At 47.8% G+C, this 11,177-nt stretch overlaps 1 pseudogene; it reads left to right on the forward strand.

Annotated features, from left to right (window-relative positions):
- The first annotated feature begins 6,085 nt into the window (after positions 1-6,085).
- On the forward strand, positions 6,086-7,084 carry LOC119358944 (annotated as a pseudogene).
- Positions 7,085-11,177: the final 4,093 nt, after the last annotated feature.

Consider the following 11,177-nt stretch of genomic DNA (forward strand, 5'->3'; position numbering starts at 1 on the left):
AACATGGCAGCCAGTTAATGGGCCGGCCTACTAGGGTCCTCAAAATCTTGTGGGCCTACAGCTGGGCCGGCCCATTAATGTCGGCTAAATCTCGTGGGCCTTTAGCTGGGCCGGCCCATTATGATCCGCAAGAATCTTGTGGGCCTTTACCTGGGCCGGCCCATTATGGCACACAAAAATCTTGTGGGCCTTTACCTGGGCCGGCCCATTATGGCCCGCAAAATCTTCTGGGCCTTTAGTTGGGCCAACCCATTATGGTCCACAAAATCTCGTGGGCCTTTAGCTGGGCCGGCCCATTATGGTCCGCAAAATCTTGTGGGCCTTCAGTTGGGCCGGCCCATTTAAACTTGATGGGACGGTCCACGTGTCAACATATCATAGGCGCGTCTCGCCCATTGGATGAGTGACACCTGTGCCAACGCAGACCTGACATGTGTCTCCTCAAGCCACTGATGATTTTACACGTGGAAAATCCCCATTGGTCGGGGTTGTTAACGGGTTATCGGATCCAAAACCCGACCCGATAGCTTAACAGCGTTCCGTTATGGTGGATGCCACGTGTCGGTCACCCTTGATGAAAGCACTTCTGTGACGCGCAATTTATCGTTATGGAAGTGGACAGCACAGGTAATGTCATGGAACACTTCTACGACAGCACAGGTATGACTATCTTGATTCTGTCATAAATTTGTCATGGATGTACATGCATGACAAAAAACGCAACCTACTGTGACAAACATGTATCATCACGGAAGTGTATTTTTTTGTAGTGAGAATTGAGGATGATTCCAATTACTTAGCTGTTCGCGACTTGGGGGATGGATATGGTCGGGCCTTTCAAGAGGTCCAAAGACAAGACGACCCACCTTCAGGTGGCGGTTGACAAGTTCACAAAGTGGGTGGAGGCAGAGCCAGTTAGCAAGTGTGATGCAGCCATGGCGGTTCAATTCATCAAAAAGGTGATCTTCCGGTTTGGTTTTCCACACAGCATTATAACAGACAATGGAACCAATCTGTCAAAGGGTGCCATGAAGGAGTTCTGTCAGCATGAACACATCCGGCTTGACGTATCATCAGTGTCTCACCCACAGTCCAATGGTCAAGCGGAGAGGGCCAATCAAGAGATTTTGAGAGGCATCAAACCCCGGCTTATGGTTCCTTTGCAGCGGACGCTGGGTTGTTGGGTCGAGGAGCTACCTTCGGTGTTATGGAGCATCAACACCACACCCAACAGATCGACAGGATACACGCCTTTCTTCATGGTTTATGGAGCGGAGGCGGTTCTTCCTAGTGACATACGTCATGACTCACCTCGTGTAGCGGCGTATGTTGAAGCTGACAACGAGAAGGCACGACAAGAAGCTCTTGACCTGTTAGATGAGGAGCGTGACATAGCGGCATCCCGTTCGGCGATTTATCAGCAAGATCTGTGTCGTTATCATAGTCGTCGGGTTAGAACCAGAACCTTTCAAGAAGGAGATTTGGTGCTTCGACTCATCCAAGATCAGACGGATATGCACAAGTTATCCCGCCTTGGGAAGGACCCTTCGTGGTCAGCAAGAATCTGCACAACGAGTCGTACTACCTAATCGATGTTCGAGAGCACAAAGACTAACATAAATCGGAGGAGGAGACCAACCGCCCGTGGAATATTGCTCATCTTCGGCCCTACTATACTTGAGCTATAGGCTCTGCTTATGTGCATATTATGACAATGTATATATTATGATCAATACAATAAACCTGAACCTCAGTTAAAACGGGGTATCTGTTGTTTTCTTCCATCATGTGTGGTTACATGGAGCTTCTGTTTCCAAAGCGGCGTCCGTTTTACCCCTTGATTTAGCTTGTTAAAGCTTTATATCACATCACTTGGGGGCTTGGTCGTATTCGAACCATAGCTACACCTTTTGATCGGCGTAATGCCACAGCATCACTTGGGGGCTTGGTTGTATCTGAACCACAGTCACACCTCTTGACCGGCTTAAAGCCAAATCAATCCGGGGCCAAAGAGAGTGTTGTAAAAACAACAACTCAAACATAGGCACCCATTGAGCACTGCTCAAAATGTTACTTGGGGATTCTTTGCTATCGCAATGAACTTAGAATCAACGCTTGTAATTGGGCAATCAAGCCACGGCTTGGAAGCCTGGTGCATACACCTAAAACCCCGTGTTAACCTGCCTCTTTAAGTAAGTCACGCCGCCCAGGTAAACCTGGTATGACCCTTCGAACTTTGACAAGTTACTCTAAAATACAGACCCTGAACTTGTCAAGTAAAAACGATGATTGGTTAAGGATTGCGGACCATCTTAAAAGGCTTTGCAAAAATGGTTTAACTCAGTGGCCTGGCAGCCCATGAAAAGCCTCGAATTTTGGGCCTGGCAGCCCGTGAAAAGCCTCGACTACAACGATTTTATTTACCTTTGATTGAGTTTTGCTCTCTTTTTGTTAAGATTTATGATGTTTTTTAAGCCGGTGTTATCAACCCGGCTAGACTGCCAATTACAAATTGACAGTACACGATCAAATCATAATCCGGAGACTATCAGCCCGGTATGGTTTTGAATCGAAATCTCAGTATGGAGTAAACCAGTGTTTTTCATAACCCAGAACGGTTTATATTGTAAACCAGCCTTATATAAACAGGAGTTGTTTCTCCTCCAAGTGTTGGGTTATAAACCCCGCTACAAGGTTGGTCAGCCAACATCATGCCTAAGGGTTGCAGGTATTATATGTTTCCATATTTGGTTATATTTCGCAACCTAAATTATAATCCTTGGTCATATATATATATGGGTATCATGACCCGCCCGGTGGTAAACCACCAGGGCGCTTTGAACTTTTTTGCAGGAACAGCTTAAAGGGCTATGGATTATGAATATGCACGAAGGCATACCAGACCAAGTATTTTCACTAGCCTATTACAAAGAGTTCCAGTGCCTAAAAGGATAATTGTGTTCTCAAATACATGTCGCAGCATGTAGAAGACTAAAACCGGCCTCCGGTTCATGATTGGTCGCCACCATGGCCTGACGGTTGCGGATCATCTCGCGCCGGGTCAGCTTCCTCTTCTCTACCCAGTGGCTGGAAATCAACAGTTGCCCAATCGATCCCAGTTAGGGCTTGGAATATAGCTTCATCACTTATCAGCGTGGACGGTTCAATGTCAGGGGTATAAGTGTGCTTACGGATTGGCGGAATAAGATTCTGAGCTTCGGGAATTGGTGCAGCAACCCGTTTGTTCTTGTCATCATAGCTTGCTTGATAGTATGACAGATCCGCTTCTTCAACCAGTTGAAAAGCCAATGGGCATACCTCCCGGTTTATGATCCGGAGATCATCTTCACCAAATTTTGTTCCGTCTTCCTTCAAGCTGGGATAACCTTGGGCCGCTTCAATTGGATCAAAGTCAGGTACCCATGCTTTTGCCCGGGTCAGTGCAGCCAAAGCGCTTGTTCTAGCAGCAGACTTTTTCAGTTCGTCAACCCGGGCAGGAAGCATAGATAACCTTTGTAAAGTATCCTTAATCAAGGTGGGAGGAGGATTGTTGTGAGAAGCAGTGTATATGATCTGCTGCGCACTGGTATACAGCTGTTCTATCAGAGTATAGGTTGCTTCAGTTTTTTCTGAACATCAGATCCTAAGTGGCTACTACAAGTTCCTGTATCATTACAATGATTAGTAAACCGGCAAATACATACAAGGATATGTTGAAATCAGGAATCAATAATGCTTACCAAACACATCTGCAGTCATGGCATGAACCTACCGCTTCATGCTGGTCAGTTCATCAACCACCGGTTTAAGAGCGGCTCTGCTTTCTCAGCCCTGTTGATCAAATCGGATTTTTAACTTTCCCAATCTGTCCATTCCTTGTTGAAGCCTTCTTTCAGTTTCTCCATAGCGCCTGGAGCGCTGGTCAATTCTTCCTTCGCCTTGGAGGTTTCAGCTTGTTGTGATTTAAGGTTCTCCTGGAGATCAGCGGTTTGGCTCTCTTTCTTATTCAGCTCGGCCTGCAAAGAGACAGTTATATGATGAGGTGACAATACATACTTGAAGCACCAAGCACATAACAAGTTATGCCCTCGGTACTTGGGGGCTAATGCATATTTGCTCTTCATCATACATTTTCTACACGTCCCAAGCATAATACAAGTATTCAACTTGGCACTTGGGGGCTAATGGATATTTGTTCAAAAGAATGCTGATACGGGAGGTTCTTCTACAAAGTCCCGGTTCATCTTTATAAAGTTAAACCGGCACTTGGGGGCTACTTCAGTGAAGTTCAGATGCATTGTTGCAAAGCATAAAAAAATTACTAAGTCCCGGTTTAGATTGTTATCTTAAACCGTCACTCGGGGGCTACTGGAATTGATAAGCTGCAATTAAAAAATAAAGGGGCAACACTTATGAAATTATCTCATATCGTTCCTTCATCATATTTACCAAGCCGGCTTCATAGTCACGACTGGTATATAGACGGCTCAGATAGCCGGAATGAAGGTCTTGAGCATTCAGATGGGCGTAAGTGGACAGATCGACATTCCATTTGTCTTTGCCAATTGCAGAGAATTCCTCTTTGGCGGTATGCCTTGACAAAGCGACAGGATTTCCTGGATCAGTATGGCCAATGCCAGTAATCAGAACATCATCATCCTTCTCCTTAGCAGCTCGTACTGGAGTTGCCGGTTTCTCAATATCTTTTACTGGACTGACCGGTTTGTCAGTTCGGATAGGGCTTGTTGGCTGGTCAGCATGGCCGGTGGTATCAACTTCTGCCTGCTCAGCAACGAAGTCATGATCTTGAGGCGGTGGGTCATTCAGCATATCGTCAATGTTGGCTTGTTCAGGATCTGGAGTTTTCTTCGGTTCAGCAGCCATGTCTTCCTCTGTCGGTTTATTCAGACGAGCCTTCTTGCTGGGTTTGGGCTTGGCACTGAGGAAAATAAAAATAAGGATCAGTATAGTATATATTAAGTAACATATCAAGGATATAAGTAAGAATATGGCTCACCCAAGCACTGTTTTAAGCGGTGGAAGCTTTGTGGCAGACGATTCACCAGATGATGAGTGGGAGGTACCCTGATAATTTGAATAAGATGGATTAAGAGGTTGATGAAAACAACCCGCTTTGGGGCGTGAAGTGTCAAGGGAATAAGAGACCTCTGAACGGCGTTTCCGAACCGAGCTGTTCGGTAAACCGGCGGAGGTAACTACCTGGCCACTATGCCGGGTTGTGCGGCGAGCCTCGTGCTGTTGTCTCTTCACAAGAAAGTTCGGATCCAAGTAAGCAAAAGGATGAGAAAATTTAACTTTCTGGTTTGCTCGACGGGTTTTTAGTAATGGCAAAGGGTTTGAATCGGAGGAAAAAACGATTACCTCTACAGCATCGGCGTGACTGACTTCAGCGTCGTCCTGACAATAATCATCATCAATAAGGCGTATGAAAAATAAACCAAGTGAGTCAAGTTCTACCTCTAAATCCGGGTTACCCACATCACCATCAGCTGGTGGATCGGAGGATGCAGTGGTCCTCTTCCGGTTGGCAGGTTTTTTCACAACTTTGGTTTTTTGACGGGTTGGCTTCACTGGTTTGTCTTGCGGGGGTTTCTTGTTCCAGAACGGATCATCGCCCTCTCAAGAGAATAATCACACTTTCAGAGAATATTGGGACAGAAGCAATTTCAGATAAACAGATTATATGATTCTCACAGCTGGCGGTTTGTTGGTGGGGCAGAAAGGGAGTAGGCTCCCCTGACCGACGTCTTTCGCCTATATCTATACCTAATATTAAAAGACAGAGGCTTTCATAGTTCTCCATATGTCATCTTTTTATATCCGTCGATTTTATGTTAAACATGAAGATTGACGGCTGAGATTTAAAAGTAGACCTACCTAAATTTTAGTCCGGGTTTGTACGTCCTACGCCGTCCATTGTCTGGCTGGAACTTCCGTTGTCAACCCGTCATCCAATCATTGCGAGGGTCCGGAGTGATTCACATGCCACAATGCTCCAGCTGACTGCCTAGCTAGCTCATCCAACGTCTCCTCCACCATCTAGAAGCTTCTGTTCTTTTGCACCATGGGCAACGGCCTCTCCCCATGCGTGAGCATGTCGGCAGCGGCCAAGTCCTGCGACGGCCAGGCTGCTGTAATGGGGCAGGCGGACAGGGGCGCTACCGGTCACCAACGACAACAACGACAACGACGAGGGCAACGGCAGTGTCTTCACGCCACGGACGTGACGACCGAGCTGCTCTCGGCAGACCATGTGGTCTGCCCGGCCTACTCCTTCGCCGGCCTCCTGGTCCCCATCGCGTGGCCGGGGGAGCGACTACTGTCGGGCCAGACCTACTTCGTGGTCCCTCGGCGCGTCCTCTCCAACCCTCCCGGCGGCAACAGCAGCGGCAAGGCGGCCACGCTCGCGTAGTTGTTGGCTGCGTCAGGGGGCAGGAAGACGGGGGCAGCTTGCAGGCCACGGCAGTGCCCGTTCGAGTACGTCAAGAGCGGCCCACTCTTTCGTCAGCCTCCTGGTCCCCATCGCGTGGCCGGGGGAGCGACTTCTGCCTGGCCAGAGCTACTTCGTGGTCTGCCCGGCCCGGTCCTTCGTCGGCCTCCTGGTCCCCATCGCATGGCCGGGGGAGCGACTACTGCCGGGCCAGACCTGTTTCGTGGTCCCCCGGCGCCTCCTGTCCAACCCTCCTGGCGGCAACAGCAGCGGCAAGGCGGCCACGCTTGGATCGCTGTTGGCCGCGCCGGGGGCAGGAAGACGTGGGCAGCTTGCATGCCACGTACAGTGCCCGTTCGAGTACGTCAAGGGCGGCGATGATGGCTCCACGGTGCTTATCCGGGTCCTGCTGCAGTTCATCGAGAAGCGTCAACGGCTGCCGGCTAGCGCGCGTCGGGAAGGGTGAATAGGTCAGCGACGGAGCTGTGCAGCACGCTGGAGCAGAAGCAGCACTACGAGCAGCTGGTCGGGGCAAAGGGCTGCCCATGGTCGCCGAGGCTGGAGACCATCTCCGAGCGCAGCAAGAGGAGGATCATCCTATCGCCGTCCGGACTGCTGCTGTCTTTGCAATGATAGTTAGCTAATGAGCTTAGATCGTACTGGATTTAGATATTAAATCAAGATTAAGTAGGTAGGGAACAGAGCGTTCGATTTTACATGTACAATAAGTGGAACTGAAATACAAAATTTACAAATATCTCGATTTTTTTACAAATGTATAGAGAATGTTTGGAACTGACCGAGAGTATATATGATACAAGTCATGGTACATAACACGCCGCCCAAATCAGCGCCTCCGATCTAGGAGCTCCGCTCCGTCATGTCGAGGCCGGTTCGCCAGAGTAGTGGGCCTCAAGGTTGATACGAGGGGGCAGATGTGGCGATACGTACAATTCCCCAGCCGCGCTGAAAAAGAAAGCAAGTGTAAAAGAACGGATGAAGAAGGATTCTGAGGAGTCAGGAAGAGGGGATAGCGCAGGGCGCCGCGAGTGCAAATGCCCCAAATTTTAGAACCTCCAGCACCTCCAGCCTTGTTTCCATCGGACAGACAAGTGCAAATGCCCCAAATTTCAGAACTACTATGGTTCTTAATTGACTTACTATCATATACTCATGGACACATATGCACTGCAAGTCACCTATTAAACAGTCAAGTCGACTGTAGAAGCGGTTGTGGATCTTCGTCTTGATGGGACACTCCTGGTGCAAGGTGTATGCCTGTCAATTCCATAGTGAACTAAGATGTGTAAGACAAAAAGAGGTACAGATGGTTTGATACAAATATTATAGCAAAAGTAGTATGAGCACTGTCAGGCCAGGTACCATTAGTGAGCTAAATCGAAAAAAATTCATTGGTAGCCAACGTTGTAGTTTAAGTACCCAGTCGTCTGATATCATAGCAAAGCATGACGCATGCTTGATTTGTTCGTGCCTTTTCTGGCCTCTACTAATGCGTGACTTACCCTCTTCTTTTTTTGCTGGAGGCTTCCTTTGATACAACTGTACTCAAGTTCAGAGGTGGGTAATTATGTTTTCTGCCCGTTGATGGATGCATCTCCAGGAGAAATACAGTTTATCCATTAGTTTTAGCAAGAATTTTAATTCAGTGTTACCTCTAAAGCATACATGTTTTTGGCCTTACAATTGCTTCTGTTTTACTAGATACATCATGGAATGTTATTCTCAATCCGTTCATTCCATTGAAATTGCAGGATAGATCTTAATTTTCTCCATGAGAAAAATAAGATGCTCTATACATTTTCTGATAAGATAGAGAGGCAACTTTCTTCTGGCAACGCCGCAAAAATGAGATTTTGAATTTTATTGTCAATCTCTTTGGCCGCATATGTTTATAGTCCTTTTTTCCCAATATCCATGTTATGTGTGTTTGTTGAACAATATTTGTCATGGTGATTTAGTTGATACCATATGTCCCGCTCCTCTATTTCTATCGAATCAACACATACATGCATTTTTGTAGTCCCATATTTTCCATAAAACACAGGCAGGACGTGCGGGTGCGTGTGTGCTTTCGGTAAGGGGATCGATGTTCTATGTTGCAGTATGCACGAAAATCACATAAGAACCCTTTTTTGTGCAGTATGTGAACCGTATGAATCCAAGTAGAATAATAATGAATGTCTAGGGAAGGTAGCATTGTTACAAAACATATATTATATACACTGAGAGTGATCTAACGGTAAAAATGGAGTTGACAATGTTGTTTGATGTGCATGTCCATCATAAAGGTATATATATTTGACATGATTGTTGTTGAAGTATTATAAATTTTATGACCCGTTGCAACGCACGGGCATTTTTGCTAGTATATCCATATACCCTAAAAACATCGGGGAACGGAATAGATCGGGAGTTCCGCCGCCGCAAGCCTCTGTAGCCACCAAAAACCAATCGGGACCCTATTCCGGCACCCTGCCGGAGGGGGGATCCATCACCGGTGGCCATCTTCATCATCCCGGCGCTCTCCATGACGAGGAGGGAGTAGTTTACCCTCGGGGCTGAGGGTATGTACCGGTAGCTATGTGTTTGATCTCTCTCTCTCTCTCGTGTTCTTGATTTGGCATGATCTTGATGTACCACGAGCTTTGCTATTATAGTTGGATCTTATGATGTTTCTCCCCCTCTACTCTCTTGTGATGGATTGAGTTTTCCCTTTGAAGTTATCTTATCGGATTGAGTCTTTAAGGATTCGAGAACACTTGATGTATGTCTTGCATGTGCTTATCTGTGGTGACAATGGGATATCACGTGATCCACTTGATGTATGTTTTGGTGATCAACTTGCAGGTTCCGCTCGTGAACTTATGCATAGGGGTTGGCACACGCTTTTGTCTTGACTCTCCGGTAGAAACTTTGGAGCACTCTTTGAAGTACTTTGTGTTGGTTTGAATAGATGAATCTGAGATTGTGTGATGCATATCGTATAATCATACCCACGGATACTTGTGGTGACATTGGAGTATCTAGGTGACATTAGGTTTTTGGTTGATATGTGTCTTAAGGTGTTATTCTAGTACCAACTCTTGAATAGATCGATCCGAAAGAATAACTTTGAGGTGGTTTCGTACCCTACAATAATTGTTTGTTCTCCGCTATTAGTGACTTTGGGGTGACTCTTTGTTGCATGTTGAGGGATATTTATATAATCCAATTATGTTATTATTGTTGAGAGAACTTGCACTAGTGAAAGTATGAACCCTAGGCCTTATTTCCTAGCATTGCAATACCGTTTACGCTCACTTTTATCATTAGTTACCTTGCTGTTTTTATATTTTTAGATTACAAATACCCATATCTACTATCCATATTGCACTTGTATCACCATCTCTTCGCCGAACTAGTGCACCTATACAATTTACCATTGTATTGGGTGTGTTGGGAACACAAGAGACTCTTTGCTATTTGGTTGCAGGGTTGTTTGAGAGAGACCATCTTCATCCTACGCCTCCCTCGGATTGATAAACCTTAGGTCATCCACTTGAGGGAAATTTGCTACTGTCCTACAAACCTCTGCACTTGGAGGCCCAACAACGTCTACAAGAAGAAGGTTGCGTAGTAGACATCACGGGCGTGGGCCCCATTCGTCATAGTCATAGAGAGGGCGGACCCAGTTGTCAAAGGCCCATGTGGCCTTAGCGGGCACAGGCGTGGGGCGCAGCCTGAGCGGGCAGGCAGACCCGGCAGGGCGCCGGAGCAGGGGGATGTCGGTGGCCACGGCGAGCTAGGCAGGGTGCGGGGGTCTCCGAGCGTCGCAGCGGGGCGAGGCCACCATGGCGACGGGGCGCATGCAGCCCGACTGGTCCCTGGCACCGGCTGGGGCGGAGGAGGGCGCTGGCCAGGGCAAGGGACAGGGGCGGAGCGGGACGGCGGAGCGAGACGGTGGACGGCGCGGGCGCGCACTAGGCGCAGGCGATGAGTGAGGGAGTCCTGGACTAAGGGGTCCTCGGGCATCCGGCCTGTTATCCATGGGCCGGACTGATGGGCTGTGAAGACGTGAAGGCCGAAGACTGTACCCGTGTCCGGACAGGGCTCTCCTTGGCGTGGAAGGCAAGCTTGGCGATCAACTATGAAGATTTCTTCCTATGTAACTGACTCTATGTAACCCAAGATTCACCGGTGCCTATATAAACCGGAGGGTGTAGTCCGGAAAGGAGATACTCATTACCGTAGTCATACAGGCTAGACTTCTAGGGTTTGACCATTACGATCTCGTGGTAGATCAACTCTTGTAACACTCATATTCATCAAGATCAATCAAGCAGGAAGTAGGGTATTACCTCCGTAGAGAGGGCTCGAAGCTGGGTAAACATCGTGTCCCCCATCTCTTGCAACCATCGACCTTAAACGCACAGTTCGGGACCCCCTACCCGACATCCGCCGGTTTTGACACTGATATTTGTGCTTTCATTGAGAGTTCCACTATGCCGTCGACGAAAGGTGCGATGGCCCCTTCAATCGTCTATAGTGACGCTGTCCAAGGAGAAACCTTCCTCCCCGGACAGATCTTCGTGTTCAGCGGCTTCGTACTACGGGCCAACTCGCTTGGCCATCTGGAGCAGATCGATAGCTACGCCCCTGGCTATCAGGTCAGTTTCGGAAGCTTGAACTACATCGTGGACATCCGCGGAGACTTGATCTTCGACGA

This window comes from Triticum dicoccoides, chromosome 2A, assembly GCF_002162155.2.
Source record: "Triticum dicoccoides isolate Atlit2015 ecotype Zavitan chromosome 2A, WEW_v2.0, whole genome shotgun sequence".
NCBI classification, from domain to species: domain Eukaryota; kingdom Viridiplantae; phylum Streptophyta; class Magnoliopsida; order Poales; family Poaceae; genus Triticum; species Triticum dicoccoides.